This window comes from Nannospalax galili, unplaced genomic scaffold (assembly GCF_000622305.1).
Source record: "Nannospalax galili isolate Female #2095 unplaced genomic scaffold, S.galili_v1.0 scaffold418, whole genome shotgun sequence".
In the NCBI taxonomy this organism is placed as follows: domain Eukaryota; kingdom Metazoa; phylum Chordata; class Mammalia; order Rodentia; family Spalacidae; genus Nannospalax; species Nannospalax galili.
The window spans coordinates 919,405-933,870 of NW_008342003.1; the positions used below are offsets into that span (position 1 = coordinate 919,405).

The window sequence follows — 14,466 nt, forward strand, 5'->3', positions numbered from 1 at the left end:
CCCGCCGTTTCTTGCTACTCTTTCATTTCTGAGTAGCTCAGCACAAATGTAATTGCTACTTAACAGACAGACTGGGTTCTGACTACTGAAAAAAGAAATCCCTAAAATGTCTCTGCCAGGAACTAGAATAAATAAAAATTGAAAGGAGTGGGGGTGGGGCAAGGCTTGGAAGTCGGTTACTGGTCAACAAACACTGGCTGCAAAAATCGTGCAGGCGGGAGCAGTGGAGCCAGCGCAGCCGCAGACCGATTTCTGATCTCCGAGCCAGCTGCCTCACTGGAAGCTCTCAGCGGGGCTCAGATATGAAGACGTTAGAACTGGACAGGTCTGGGAACTTTCTCCTCCCAGAGCACCGCACAGAAACTGTCTACAGCATCGTTCATTGTCCAAGATCCGGAGACAACAAAGGAGATTCGTGATCGAATAACAGCTTTAGTTTAATTCTAAAAGACAACTTTTCTCCTTATACGATGTTAAGAAAGAAAGAAAGAAAAAGTTCCCCCATGCCAGCCCACTAAATGAAAAAAATCACAGAATCAGAGAACTGAAGTTATTACATTAAAAAATCCCGTCTTTTGGCGCCCCAGTTGTGGCGCCTGTTCAGACCTTCCCTGTCCAACAGCTCCAGTTGGGAGGAAGAAGGGAAAAGGGCGAGGGGCGGGGGTGGGGGGGAGGACAGAAGCAGGCGGTGCTGAGAGCGTTTAGGATTCCCAGGCATTTCAATCTCTTGGTCTCCGGCCTTCCCTTCTTCTCCCCCCTTTCTTTCCTGATGAGATTCAAATCTCCAGGTTACTCTGGAATGCCACCCGGGCGGGAACTCCTAGAGGTCTGCGCGGCGGCACAGGACCCGCTGCCCTCGGTCCACACCCGGATGCGGACCCCGCGGTCCCGCATCCGTACATGCAGGTTCGCTCTTTCCGTCGCCGGAATCAAGGCAGGGTCGCCTGCAGCCTGGCCGGCTCTGTCTTTCTATATTTATTTTAACTCGGCCGGGCGCAATCAGGGAACGAAATCCTGGCAACAAAGCCCGGAGCGCCCGCGCCGAGGGGACCCGCTGCCGGCTCCCCGCCCCTTCCCCCACCGCCCAAAGTGCCCGGGGGAGAGGAGACGGAGAGGCCGGGTACGCGGCCACCGGTGCTGTGGGCTTGGGAGTTTCTTAGCTACACCTTTTAAACTTAAACCCGACAGCTGGGAAGCCATGCCGGACAGTGGCGTGGAAGCGGATCCAGAGGGCGCCGCCGTTCTCTCGCGCCCCGCGCCCTCCCCAGTCTTGGCTGAGCCTGAGCGGGCGCTTGGCGCGGTTTGTCTGACACTGGTAAATGGAAGCGGGTCCAGCTTGGAAGCAACCGCGCCGGAGTAGGGGGCGGGGAGGAGGGGAACCGGAGAAACGGGCTCTTCCCTCCGTAGCCAGGTCTGGTGTCTCTCCCTCTCGCAGCTGCGCCTTCAATTCATGGAAAACCCAAGCCGGTTCCCAGATCCAGGAGCGCACGTGGCGACGACGTGGGGCTCCCGGGGAGGCTCTGGCCACTGGCAGCCCAGGCTCCTGCACCCCTGCACCCCTAGGACTGGAAGACTGGCGGCGCCCCCCGGCGACCTCACTGTCTCGGCCTTCACAAGCAGTCGGGGGACCCCCTCCCCCACTGCCGGGCTTGCTGGGTATTCTACCCAAGGGGGGTATCCCCACAGCTAGGCGCGCCTCCGGTCCTTTCATAGCAGGCACCCAGAGTGGTGCCTCAGTGCGCCCCGAAACTCGGGTCCCCTCCGCATTTGGCCCTTTTCCCAAGCGCACGCCTGCACTGGAGCGGAGAGAGCGAACACACGTTGCCTTCTGCGAAGTCTAATCGCGGTCACTGTTTAACCGTTAATTTTCGAGAGGTGAAGGCAAACCACAGCACTGCTAAAAACACCCGGGCTCGCCACCGCGCGCCAGACCCGGGCTCAATGCACTTTAGCTCAGCGACCCCAGCTGGCCGAGTCCTCTGCCTCACCAAACCCTGCGCGAAAGCGGTGAGGGCCCCTCTGTCACCTCCACCCTGAGCCCTAAGATTCCCGCTGCACACTGGCCAGGCGAGGGATCCTCTCACCATCTCCCCGAAAGGGCCTGAGTGCTGTGGGGTGCGTCTTCCCGTTCCCACCCGGACCGGCGAGGGCCATTTGGCATCCCCGGGATGGCCAGACCCGCGCTATTCTTTATTCAAAGACCCGCAGCTGCCCGCCCGCCCGCCAGCCGGCCAAAAAATCATGCTTTCTCCCAAAGCATTCGGGTTCCATCTTCCTGTCAAACAAACAGGCATGCCCTTCTCCCGGCTTCTCTGCCCAGGCGGTCGCCCCAGTTCCAGGGCTTCTGTCATTCATTACCTCTCACAGACCCACGAGACCCAGTCAGCGTGGGCAGCGGCCCCGCGGACGGGCTGGCCACCCCTCTCCTGCACCGTGGCAGTGGAGCTGGACTCTGCTCCGCGCGGTGCCTAGTCTAGCAGGGACCCAACTCGTGCCTCCGGGTCCTGCTAACGTAGCAGTCGGTATCCGAGCACTCCCCCAGCCACGGACCAGCTCGTAGCACCAGCTACAGACCATGCTCGCCCCCGATCTCCCCATCCACCTGCAGCGGGCAGCCATGGCTCCGCGGAGACCCAGGGCTGCGTGTACAGGACCCGCAAGGTTCCCTGTCCTCGGATCTCCAGCCCTAAACTTGACCAACTCGCGTGCCCAGCTACTGGCTCCCGCTGCAGGGCCGAGTCTCCGGTTCCAGCCGGTAGCGGTAAGGACCACAGCTCCGGGCTGCGCCGAGGCAGGAACTTAACAAGGTGAAAACTTTCCCCCACGCTCTCCAACCGGGTCTGCTTTGCAGAGGAGACCCTGCCGCAGCCCCTCTGTAACCCCGGCCGGGGGCGCGGGGCGAGAGGCGCGTTCTAGTCCGTGCACCCTGCATCCCAGCAATCACGCTCCAAATCCCCACGCACCCTTGTCGCGGCCAGCGATGCTCGGCTCCTCCGGGCGCGTCCCCCGCGGTCTGCGTCTACCCGCTCCGGCCCCGGACAGCTGGCCACCCCTCCGCCTCCGCCGCAGTCACGCCGCGCTCCCTGCCCGGGCTGGGACCGGGCGCTCTGCACGCCGCAGCCGCCGCAGCCACCGCCGCGGGTTGGCGGGCGGAGGAGGGGAACGGGAGGAGGACGGCGGGAGGAGGGGGACCCGGCGCGAGGTCCCACCGCGCAGCCCGGATCACAGCGCAGCCTGCCGGGAGGAGCGGCTCTCGCGTCTGCTCCGCCGCTACCGCCGGCCGCCGAGCTGCTCCCGGTTCCCCATGGCGGCCAAGCCCCTCCGGCTTTTCCGCCGCGGTCTCCTCCTCCCACACCGCGAGCGGGAGCCGAGACCAGCGTCCGCGCTGGGGACGACCGGCGATCTCCGAGCGCAGCTCCGCGACCGGAGGCGCGCGGGAGGGGCCCGGGAGCCGCGGCGGGCAGGAGGGCGCTCCCGGCGCGGGGCGGAGAGCTGGACTAATTTTAGAGCCCTGGGTTTCTCCACTCCGCCTGGCTGGAGGATCGCAGCACCCGGCGGAGCAGCAGCCGGCAGCTCTGTGCAGGCGTCGGAGCGCGCGCACAGCAGTGCACGTGACTCCTCGGGGACGGAGGAGGAAACTGAGGCACTGTGGGGCCAGAACGGTTCACCCAGGGTCCTCGGGCTAGTTCTTCGCCTGGGGGCCAACCATCACACGTGTGCCTCTTGCTGCCCACACAGTGCTCCAGTTACTTTCCCACACATTGTAAGATCCCCGGGGTCACCCTTGTGCGGGCGGGAATTAGACTATAGGGTAGTATGACGCATCCCCCCCCCCCCGCCCCCCGTCTGAAACGTTGTGGGATGGAGAGGCCTTCGCAAGGTTTGTAAGATCCCCGGGGTCACCCTTGTGCGGGCGGGCGGGAATTAGACTATAGGGTAGTATGACGCATCAACCCCCCCCGCCCCCCGTCTGAAACGTTGTGGGATGGAGAGGCCTTCGCAAGGGTAGTAAGTGAACAATCCCGGATGATTTGCAGTGACAACTGGCGGTCCTCTAGTTCCAGTAACTTCTGAATTACCCAGGCAAGTCCGAGGGTTCCCTGCACGTACTTCCCCCTCCCACCTTGAACCCACCACCTACTGCTGCAGCCAGCAGGTCCTCAACCTCCAGGTACATCCTCACACCAGCGCCTTTCCCCCTCACCTGCAAGCTCAGAAGCAGACCTCACTGCTGCCCCACGTGCACGCGCACCACGGGGTTGGGGGCGTAGGGGGGGCGCGATCTGCCCAACCCAGGCTCTCTCCTGCGAGGTGCCTCGGATGCCCTCTCCCCGTTGGCATCTCCCCAGCAACTCTGCAATGAGCACTGGCATGGAGAAAAAGATGCGCCAGGCCTGCCGATCGCTCCCATTTTGACCGCGGAATTTTTCCTTGGGGAGAGGGAAGAATTGTTGCAGAAGTCTTTGTGTTCAGTGAGGACCTTTAAAGATTTAGTTTTGCCTTTCTGGTCTTCAGCTGCCAGCGTGGGGCCTTTGCGCCTTGGAAGCCACACAAAGCCCTCCACTCTCCAGAGGGTAAAGTTCCCCTTGAAAACCTCTCTATCCCCACTCCCCGACAGACACACTGCCTTGACTGCGCCATAAACCACCCTGTATGGGTCGCTCTCCTTGAGCAGTTAATTGAAATGGTAAGGAATAGTGACAGCTTGCTGTACATCAACTAATTCCAGGCCAGAAACACTATGGTTTCCAGGTCTTTACTGTCACGAAGGCCAGAAGATCGCTTACCAGTGCTCCAAATGTTGTCATTTGAATAATTTTATTCTGATTTTAATTTTTATTTAGCCTCTTTCTTATGCATTGAAAGTTTATTGCCATGTAAATATGTTTCCAATATGCCATAGTCCTTTGTGACTGACCATCAAAGATTTTAATGAATCAAGCATTTCCCACCGGGCTGCTTCTGAGGAAGGGCTGAGAGAGTAAGGCTACTTTGGGTAGAGTCATCTGGTAGATGGTTGGTCCCTGGGATGCTCAGGGAAGGGATGCTGGCAGGGGACAGGCCATCTTCCTTCATCTCCTGCCTGGGAAACAGGCCAGGCAGCAGCCACTGCTGGTGAAGTTCCCTACTCCAGCGCCTCCAAATGCTCTCTTAGGCCTCAGAGGCACCTTACTGATAACTGCAGAAATCTGTCTAAATTTCAGCCTCTGTCCCCAGGCAGTGTGTAGATAATAAAGTAAACAGTCTCTCCTGCCTGGGCAGAAATAAGCCGTGACAACCCTGGGGTGAGGGACTTGCTGCAAGGAGGCTGGAGTGGTTAATCTAGTGGGATGCTTCTCTGGTCATTGAAGAGCAAGTAATACACAGGTTATCCTCGGGGTGTTAGAAAGACACTTTATTTTATTTTTTTAAATAACCTACTGTGCACCTGTGCTGTTGAAGGCACAGAGCTGATAAAACAGCGAACTTTATGAGTATGCAGAGGTCATCTTTAGTATTTACATTGCCAGCCACAGCACCCTGCACCAAGACTAGGATAGTCAATAAATGTTGGTACATAGAGAATGAACAGTAGAGCTGTCAGACTCTAACTACACAGGAAAGTGCTGAGCTGAAACACTGGAAATGTAAAATCAAGGTGCTCACTCTTTCAGACCTACGTACCACTCTTCCGAGTCCTGGCTGTCCCTTTCAGCCACTGCAGAAACAACTTGCTCTGCTGGCTCCCATAGCTACACTGAAACTGAACACCATAGTCCTCTCCTGCAGCTCACTTCCCACCTGGGGGATCCTTAGTCAAAGTGCCACTGTGCATGGAAACCTGGAGTGCAGGGGATTAAATGCTTTGTGTGACATCTTTAGCTCGAAGGCTGTGGGGGCCCCAGCTGGAGGATGGTGATGTGTGTTTCATGCAGCTTCTGAGGTAGTCTTGCCAAAAGAAGCCCTGTTCCCCTGAAGCAATGGTAACTTGGTAACTCATAGAGTAAGACTGGCCCCACATTCTTCCTCCAGGTCCCTACCTTCCATCCCTCATGCGCTCCTGGAATCACACTCACTCCCAGATGAAATGTTTCTGGTGATTTTTTTTTAAAATATTCACATATCATTTTTATTTATGTGTATGCAGGTACCCAAAGAGGCCAGAGGAGGCATGGAATTCCTTGGAACAGAAGTTGCAGGCAGTTATGAGCCTTCCAACATGGGTGCTGGGAACCAATATCAGGTCCTCTGCAAGTAGAACAGCTGCTCTAACTGCTGAGCTGTCTCTCCAGCCCCTCCAATAATTTTAATGTCGCATTCTGTTTTCCAGCAAACCCAAACACATTGTCTTAGTTTGTCTCTCCATTGCTGTGACAAAACACTCTGACCAATACCAACTTGGGGAGGAAAGGGTTTATTTAGCCTACATATCCTGGGTCACAGTTCATCCAGGAGCCCAAGGTAGGAACTGAACTCCAGGCAGGAACCTGGAGGCAGGAGCTGGAGCACAGGCCATGGAGCAATGTTGCTTATTGGCTTGCTCCCCTGGCCCCTGCTCAGCCTGCTTTCTTATGCAACATAGGATCACCTACCCAGGGGTGGGACTACCCACCATGGGCTGGGCCCTCCCACATCACTCATTAAGAAGATGACCCTCAGACATGGCCACAGGCCAGTCCAATAGAGGAAATTCCCTAATTGAGGCTCCCTCAACCCAGGTGTGTCAAGTTGACACTAAACCTATCCAGCACATACATGGACCATCAATCCTAAACTTTTGCACTAAGCAACAGCCAAATGATATTTCAAAGGGTCCTTTGAGGACAGTACATGCATGTCTATATAATGCATACATATGTAATTGATCACAAACAGGATTACATATATGCTTTCTTCTCTACATGTATGCACTACACTTCTCTCCCTGATCAACTCTGTCCCTCAGATCTGCCCATGTTGTCTACATGTTCAAAAATATAGAAGACTTGTCCAGTGTGATATTTGAGGTAACGCCTAACTTATGGTAAGCTCTGTGTAAACATTGAAATATGGCTTCCTTTGAAAGAGATTTTGTTAACTGACTGGGCCATTTGGGGGGGAGGTAACCAAATCTCCTTTACTGTGATTATTTAATCAAGAACAGATGAGCCTGGTATATATATATATATATGGAACACATAAAACCAAGTTACATTATGTGTTGTACTTTGAATGCAAAGTGTCTTCTGCAGGGTCCTGTGTTTGAGCACTTAGCCCCCTGCTGATGATGCTGGTTGGCAGTGTGGAAGACTGTGGAACCTTTAGGAGATAGAGCCTTGCTGAAGGAAGTGGGAACCTGCTGCTCTGTGGAATTGTAGTCCAGTCCATAGTAATTCTAAAACACAGACTGACTTCTTTCTAAATTCTCCACCAATCCTTTGCCTGCGTGTAGTGGAGCTGTCTGCCTGCCCACCCTGGGTGTTTCCCTGCTTCCACGTGCCATTCTTCACCACGTGACTCTTTCTTAAAAAATCAATTTCCAGGAGTTTCATACATGTTTGTAATATGTTGTGACGATACCTGTCCCATTACCCTCTTGCCTTCCCCCTCCTGCAGACCCTCCCTCCCCCCAACTTTCCCCTCTCCTCCTTTGGCCTCATTTCTTGCCATGTACAGGTCATTTGCAGGTGGCCACAGCTGCTGTGTGTCCATAATTGCATTTGCCAAGCATGTCCAGAAGGCAACTTTCCACAGCCTCTTCCTCCCCCTCCCCCTCCCCCTCCTCCTCCTCCTCCTCCTTATTTTGAAGGGGTCCCAGGCCAGACTTGTACAATCTAACTACTTAAGTTTCCCTCAGGTGAATGTTTTTACCACCTGTGTTTGTCCTTTCAGAAATTCATTTTCTGTGTCTGTCTTGGGCTGCAACTCTTGCTTTGTTTTGGCTATACAGACTAATAAATATCACAGCAGGCATTTGTCTTAATTATCAATTCTGTGTTCTTCAAGACATCCCTCCTTCTTATTCATTCATCTATTTTGTTCCTTAACTGATCCACTCATTCACACACTGATCTGGAGCAGCTATGTACTGGACTCTGTTAAGCACTGGAGACATAATGAATTATCCATCCTTATAGATCTTGAACCACAGTAGAAGTCACCATTTACCAAAAGATGCCAGAAGTTAATATAGCAGGGGATGGGCTGTGAGTTGAAGATGATGGTTGTTTGCGGTCACCGCCAGCGGCGGCCACTCCTCTGTTCTCGTGGGTGCTACCCCTTCGTTCTCACAGGCGTCGACGCTGCTCCTGTGCTTGCCCTGGGCTAAGGCTGCTCTTCTTTCTGCCTGCCCTGGGCTGAGGCCGCTCTTCTGCTCTCCCGGTGCTGAGGCAGCTCTTCTGCTTGCCCTGTGCTGCCTCTTGTTGTTGCTGCTTCTGCCTGGTCCCGGACCCCAGGGCTGGTGAGGAGACTGTGTCAGCGGAGCTGCATTCAGACACAGGAGCCCAGGTTCAGTGGCACAGTTCTACTTTATTGCAGGAAGGCATAAGCTTATATAGGGGTAGTGGCCCAATCAAAGCACAGCAAGTAGGATACCTTATTAGCATAACAGGTTTAGCATCCTATTACAGTACAGCAAGTAGGATACCTTATTAGCATACTGGGTTTCAGATTAAAGAGCCTGGATTCCTGGAAACCATGTGACCCCGGCTGTTGCAATATCTAAGTGTTGCAATTTGGAATTCCAAGGGTGGTGATTAGGGGGTGGCGAGCTCCAGGCATCAGTCTCATGATCTCCCAATGGGAGCAAATGTCACAAGGCATTCCTTGTGACTCCAGGGGTCCAGCCGTTGCCTTGGGCCTGCTGTATGGCTGTCAATAAGACTTTCACCCTAGGCTCAAGCCTGTCTCCCACATCTCCCCCTTTTTTATTTTTAAAGGTGAGTTATAGTTGAGAATATATAGCATATTGATATCAGTCCAGATACATTGAGGCAAAGTAGAATGGCTCAGGGGGTCATTGCATCAAGAGCCCCCTCCCTCAAATGGTGAGCTTTCTCGAGAGCACGCTGGGCCAACTCCATGCCAACCAGTGATTCTTTGCCACGGCATTGTTGTCCCCAACTCAAGGGTCACCCAGCATTATAGACTGTGCCTGTCTTAGGTTGTCCCATCCCTCGGGATCTTACCCGTCATTGGCTACCAGCCCTTGAAGGGTGAGTCCCTTGGTATGGTACAACAGAGGGAGAGGCCGTGTATCAAGCTTTGGCTCATGCAAAGGCCTCTTAAGGGACTAAGAATTCAATAAAAGCTGATGGAGCGGGGTCATCCCATCTGGGGTAATGATGGGGATTAAGGAGTGGCAAGTTCTAGGCATCAGTCTCACAGCATGCCAACAGGAGTATATATTGCAAAGCGTTTCCTGTGGCTCTGGCAGTCGGGCCATTATCTCAGGTCCATTGCATGGTTGTTCCATAAGATTTTACACCTATGCTCCAGCCTATTTTTCATATCTCTATTATTATAGCCTGGTAAGGGCAAGGAACAGCGGGTCCTTGTTTGCAGAGATATGCGTGGCAAGATGGAAGTGGGGTAACAGCTAACTGAACTAGCCTTAACAAAATTAATAATGCAGGGTCCAAAAATTAGGAGATGCCAGTAATGGCTATAGTCTCTGCTGATGAAGTGAGATACTCAAGGTCATTCCAGGTTATCGGGTGTACCATTGGAGCTGGTTGCTTTCATGGTCTGTGGTCCCAGATTGGTCTCTTGGTGGTTGAGAGGTGTGACACTTCCTCCAGGGTCAGGGCTTCCATCTCCGGGGTTGGTGGTTGTGGAGGGAGGTTTTCTGTCGCAGGCAATTCTGGTGTTCTGGGCTGGGATCCAAATGGGGGCTGGAACATTATCTGGAAAGTCACAGCACAGCCTCACCCTTGCGTTAACAACAGGTGTCAATAATATGATGGATATATGTGAGCTTGCCAAAGGAAGGGAAGTGAGTAATGCCCATCTACCAGATCTTGTTAGGGCAAGTGCGAGACCAATGACCCTGTCCTCCACAAGACCAATATTTTCCCTTGTCTGTCTCGGCCTGTGGCTGGTGAGCAGCCAGTGCCTCGGTGAGAGCCGTGGCATGAGCTTGAGTGGTCCCCACATCCTAACAGGTCAGAATCCATTCAGATACATCATTGTGTCTAACAGGTCCTATGGCAAGGCAACACTCAGTAGAACAGCCTTCACATACAAGATCCTTGAGCAAAGCATTTGTGGCCCCCCGATGGCTGATTTTCCTATTAACACTTTGTTGGCACCTTTTAACGAAGTCAGAGAAAGGCTCACCTGGTTTCTGTATCAATCTGGTCAATTCGGTATCCTCACGAGTCGGCATACTTTGGAAAGCACAGAGTGCGCAAAGCTGCACTTGTTCAAAGTAGCAAGGAGGTCCCTGTGCCTGGGCTTGTGGGGTTTCAAAGTTGCCATGCCCTACCAAGGCATCAAACCCAAAGTTTTAGACATTGCATTTCTATTGCTCTCTGCCTGTTTTTCGCATTCGTCCTGATAAGCAGCCGTCCATAAGAGAAAATCACCTCTCTGTAGACAGGCATGGGCGATATTCTGCCAGTCACAGGGGGTGTTGGCCGCACAGCTGATTGTATCTAATAGCTGACCAAACCAAGGGTAATGAATGCCATCCTCAATGGCTGCCTTACGCAGCTTTTTTAAAGTATCATTAGAATATGGATTCCAGACATTAGGGTTCTGTAGTCCCTGATTGATGGTAACCGGGAAAAACTGGAAAATCACCCATTGTATCATAGGAGATGGGCCTAGGTCGGAGGGGTTTCCAGTCCTCCTCTGGAAGGGAGGGGTGGATGGACTAGGGGGTAACTTCCTTAGAGCTAGTGTAAGATAGCAGAAAGTAGCCATTGCTCCGTAATGGTGGAGCGGAGGCTGCCTTAACTTCCTGTTTTTCATCAAAGCCAATACAAGATGGCGGAGGGTATCCACCGCCCTGTAATGGCGGGGCAGGGGTGATCTTGACTTCCTGTTTTTCATCAGTGGGACCCTTGGACCCTAGTTCCTCATTTTTTTAACCTCATTATCAGCAGTCATCGTTTCCGCATCATAAGAGAAATTAGTTAGTTTGGTTTGACTGGAAATGCCTGGAACAAGCCATCCCCACTATCCTGTTGCTTTATTTATCTATGATTTTTAGTATGAGCTTATTCTGCTCAGGGACATTGGGGGAGGAGCTCCCCAAAGCGAGGCCAGAATGGCAGTCACAATGGGGTCCAGATAATGGATGCCCCTCCCTGACTTCTCTCTTTCTGGTCATGAATAGCACACGAGCCCATTGCTCTGGATCCCAACAGCAGGTATCTGTAAACCAAGGAGCAAGAGCTAGCACTTCATCTAATACCATAGTTACTTCCTTCTCTGTTACCCTAATTTGCCTACTCCTGAGGAGAGAAACCAGAGCAACAGTGTGGGGGCCGGCAGCAGCTGGATGACTATTCCATATACTGGAGGTCATTCACCCTGCAAGACGTACCCAGAAGGACTCAGGAGCTGTTCAGGAAGATGATTGGTGGAGACAGGAAGGATACGCCAAACCAAAGACTGCGAGCCAGAAGAGGAAGCACAGGAGAATTAAAGTGGAGAGCACCCACGGAAGAGTCACTGGCAAAGAAGGCATCAGGAGCCCCAAGTGTTACAGCTCCGAATGTTACAGCTCATAGTGTTACAGCTCCGTGGGGCAGGAGGCTTCGTGCCCCATGCTGGGCGCCAGCTACGGTCACCGCCAGCAGCGTCCGCTCCTCCGTTCCGGTGGGTGCCGCTCCTTTGTTCTCACGGGCGACGAGGCTGCTCCTCCACTTGCCCTGGGCTGAGGCTGCTCTTCTGCTTGCCTTGTGCTGCCTCCTGTAATTGCTGCTTCTGCCCGATCCGGGACCGCAGGGCTGGTGAGGAGACTGGCAGCGGAGCCACATTCAGACACAGGAGACCAGGTTCAGTGACACAGGCCTGCTTTATTGCAGGAAGGAACAAGCTTATATAGGGGTAGTGGTCCAATCACAGCACAGCAAGTAGGATACCTCATTAGCATAACAGACTTAACGTCCTATCACAGTACAGCAAGTAGGATACCTTATTAGCATACTGGGTTTCAGATTACAGAGCCTGGATTCCTGGAAACCATGTGACCCTGACTGTTGCAATAGCTAAGTGCTGCAATTTGTATTCCAAGGGTGGTGGTTAGGGAGTGGTGAACTCTAGGCATCAGTCTCATGATCTGCCAGTGGGAGCAAATGTCACAAGGCATTCCTTGTGGCTCCAGCAGTCGGGCCATTGCCTGGGGCCTGCTGTACAGCTGTCAATAAGACTTTCACCTTAGGCTCAAGCCTATCTCGCACAGTTGTTTAGGTACCATGGCTACTGGGACCCCAGGATGCCTCAGTCCTCCCTCTGTTTACTTACAAGGTAAAATCCAACACTACCCATGGATGATGAACATAAAAGTTAACTAGGGCCATGTTCCATCTGTGCTTTGACATCATACTGTAAAGGCTGATGTTACCAGCTATGGAAGTATGACCAACTCCAGAATCCTACTTCATTATCTTCAGGTCTGTTTGCATATACCCTCATGACTGCTCGGTGAACCTGTTTTTCTTTAAGTAGCTTGAAGAAGAAATTTTAGTTTTTCATTCAAAATCATGATTTTGAAACTTTTTAATAAGATATGGGTTCTTGCTGTTTGTCCCTTCTCTCAGCAGAATAGACACATTATGAATGGACTGTGCTTGTGAGCAGTTCCCTAGACCAGCATTTGTAGCTTATCTCTATGGAGAAGCACTCCGAACTTAACACAACCAGAGTGCAGATTTTACATCATGACTTGTTCCTTTCTCAATGAAAGGTAAAATTGATATGTGATTTTAAAAGGCAGTAACAGCCAGGCATGGGGCACATGCCTTTAATCCCAGCACTTAGGGGGCAGAGGCAGGTATATCTGTGAGATCCAGGCCAGCCTTGTCTCCATAGTGAGTTCCAGGCCATCTGGGACTGTAGGAAGACCATGTCTCAAAAAAGGAAAACAAACAGAAAACCCACCCCAAACCAACCCCCCCAAAGAGATAATAAGCGTCATAATCTTAGAGGTTAGATTTCAGTTCTCTTCTCATTCGCTGGTGTCATGGCCCCTGTACCGTCTTTGTACATGCCTCCAGTGTTCCTCCCAAAAGCATTCTAGGTGCCTGTGAGAGCATGTCTGCTTGTCAGAGGGAAGAAGCAAATATTTTCTTCCTCATTCATTGACGCAGAAAAGAAAGTTAAGTAGAAATACCCCTGGATAAGGATCCTCAAAACCAAAGAGAGCAGAAAAGCATTTTTCAAATATTGGTGAGAAACTTATTCCAAAATGTTTTATCTGATTTTAATTTAATCGGCGAGGTGGTTTGAGTTAGAAATGTCCCCTTAGGCTCATGGATTCCAAATTCGGTTCCCTGTTGGCGCTGTGTGGAGAGGCTTGGAAACCTTTAGGAGATGGAGCCTCACTCCAGGAACCTGCCGGCAGACTTTGTGTGTTTGTAGCGTTTCCCACAGCCAGTTCGCAGTCTCTGCTTCCCGCCTGTGGTTGGAGATGTGACTTCTCAGCTTCCTGGCCCTGTTCCTGCTGCCCTGCCTCCCCCACTCCCCCCACCACAAACTCTCCCTCTGGAACCTTAAGCCAAATAAACTCCATAAGTCACTTTTGGTGATGTTTTAGTAAAGCAACAAAAGCAACTAATGTAGTCCACGAGATGTGATCGCGTAAAGATGTTTTCATACAGCCTGTGAAGACCGCGTTCGCCCTTACCGGGGAGTTAGTTTTGTTAGCTTTTGGCGAAATAAGTGAAGGTCCATTTCAAGTTGGAAGGTCGAATGTTAGCCATGAATGTCAATGTGGTTTTTCTTTTTTGTAAATTTTTATCTGTATTTATTTTATGATCAGTTTATTCCCATGCCATAATTTTTTGTTCCTTCAGAGTCTTCTGGGCTAATTTTTTCTTTTGTGCAACCTCCTCCTCAAGCTTAGGAACAATTTGTTCCTTTTCCATGAGGATCATTTCTGTGGCAGGGGGCGCATGTGTGGGTTAATCCTAGGATGAGTTCTGTAAGTTCTGCGGTGCATCTTGGGTGATTTGTTCACCTGGATGTGCTCAGTGACCAGAGAGTCTACACCTAAACACTGAAATTCAGCACTGCTCTCTGCATTCTTAAGCATGTGCAGCAAAAATTCAGCACTCTTTTTGGGCCACCGACCTTGTGTCCAACCCCACTGTTTGGTCTGGGCACACCCACCAACTCCACCGTTATAACACCAGAATGGCACACACTACCTCCCTAAAGTGAAGTCTTTCAGATCCTTGGTGGCTTTTTGGCTATGCATACCCTTGATGGCCTGTGCAGTTTCACATGTGTTCTTAGAGTGGACACGATGATTGGAACCTGTCGATTTGCATGATTTTG

General features: G+C 52.1%; 1 protein-coding gene across 4 annotated transcripts in view; it reads right to left on the reverse strand.

The window, feature by feature from the left end:
- Fat3 (FAT atypical cadherin 3) overlaps positions 1–3,376 on the reverse strand; it is a 692,898-nt gene extending 689,522 nt beyond the window's left edge. For 3 of the 4 annotated variants that reach the window (XM_029565745.1, XM_029565747.1, XM_029565744.1), the window contains exon 1: positions 2,964–3,375. The gene's annotated coding sequence lies outside the window, so the exon portion shown is untranslated. Of the gene's footprint in view, positions 1–2,963 lie in introns of all 4 variants that reach the window. The other variant, XM_029565746.1, reaches the window with a different exon arrangement.
- Positions 3,377–14,466: the final 11,090 nt, after the last annotated feature.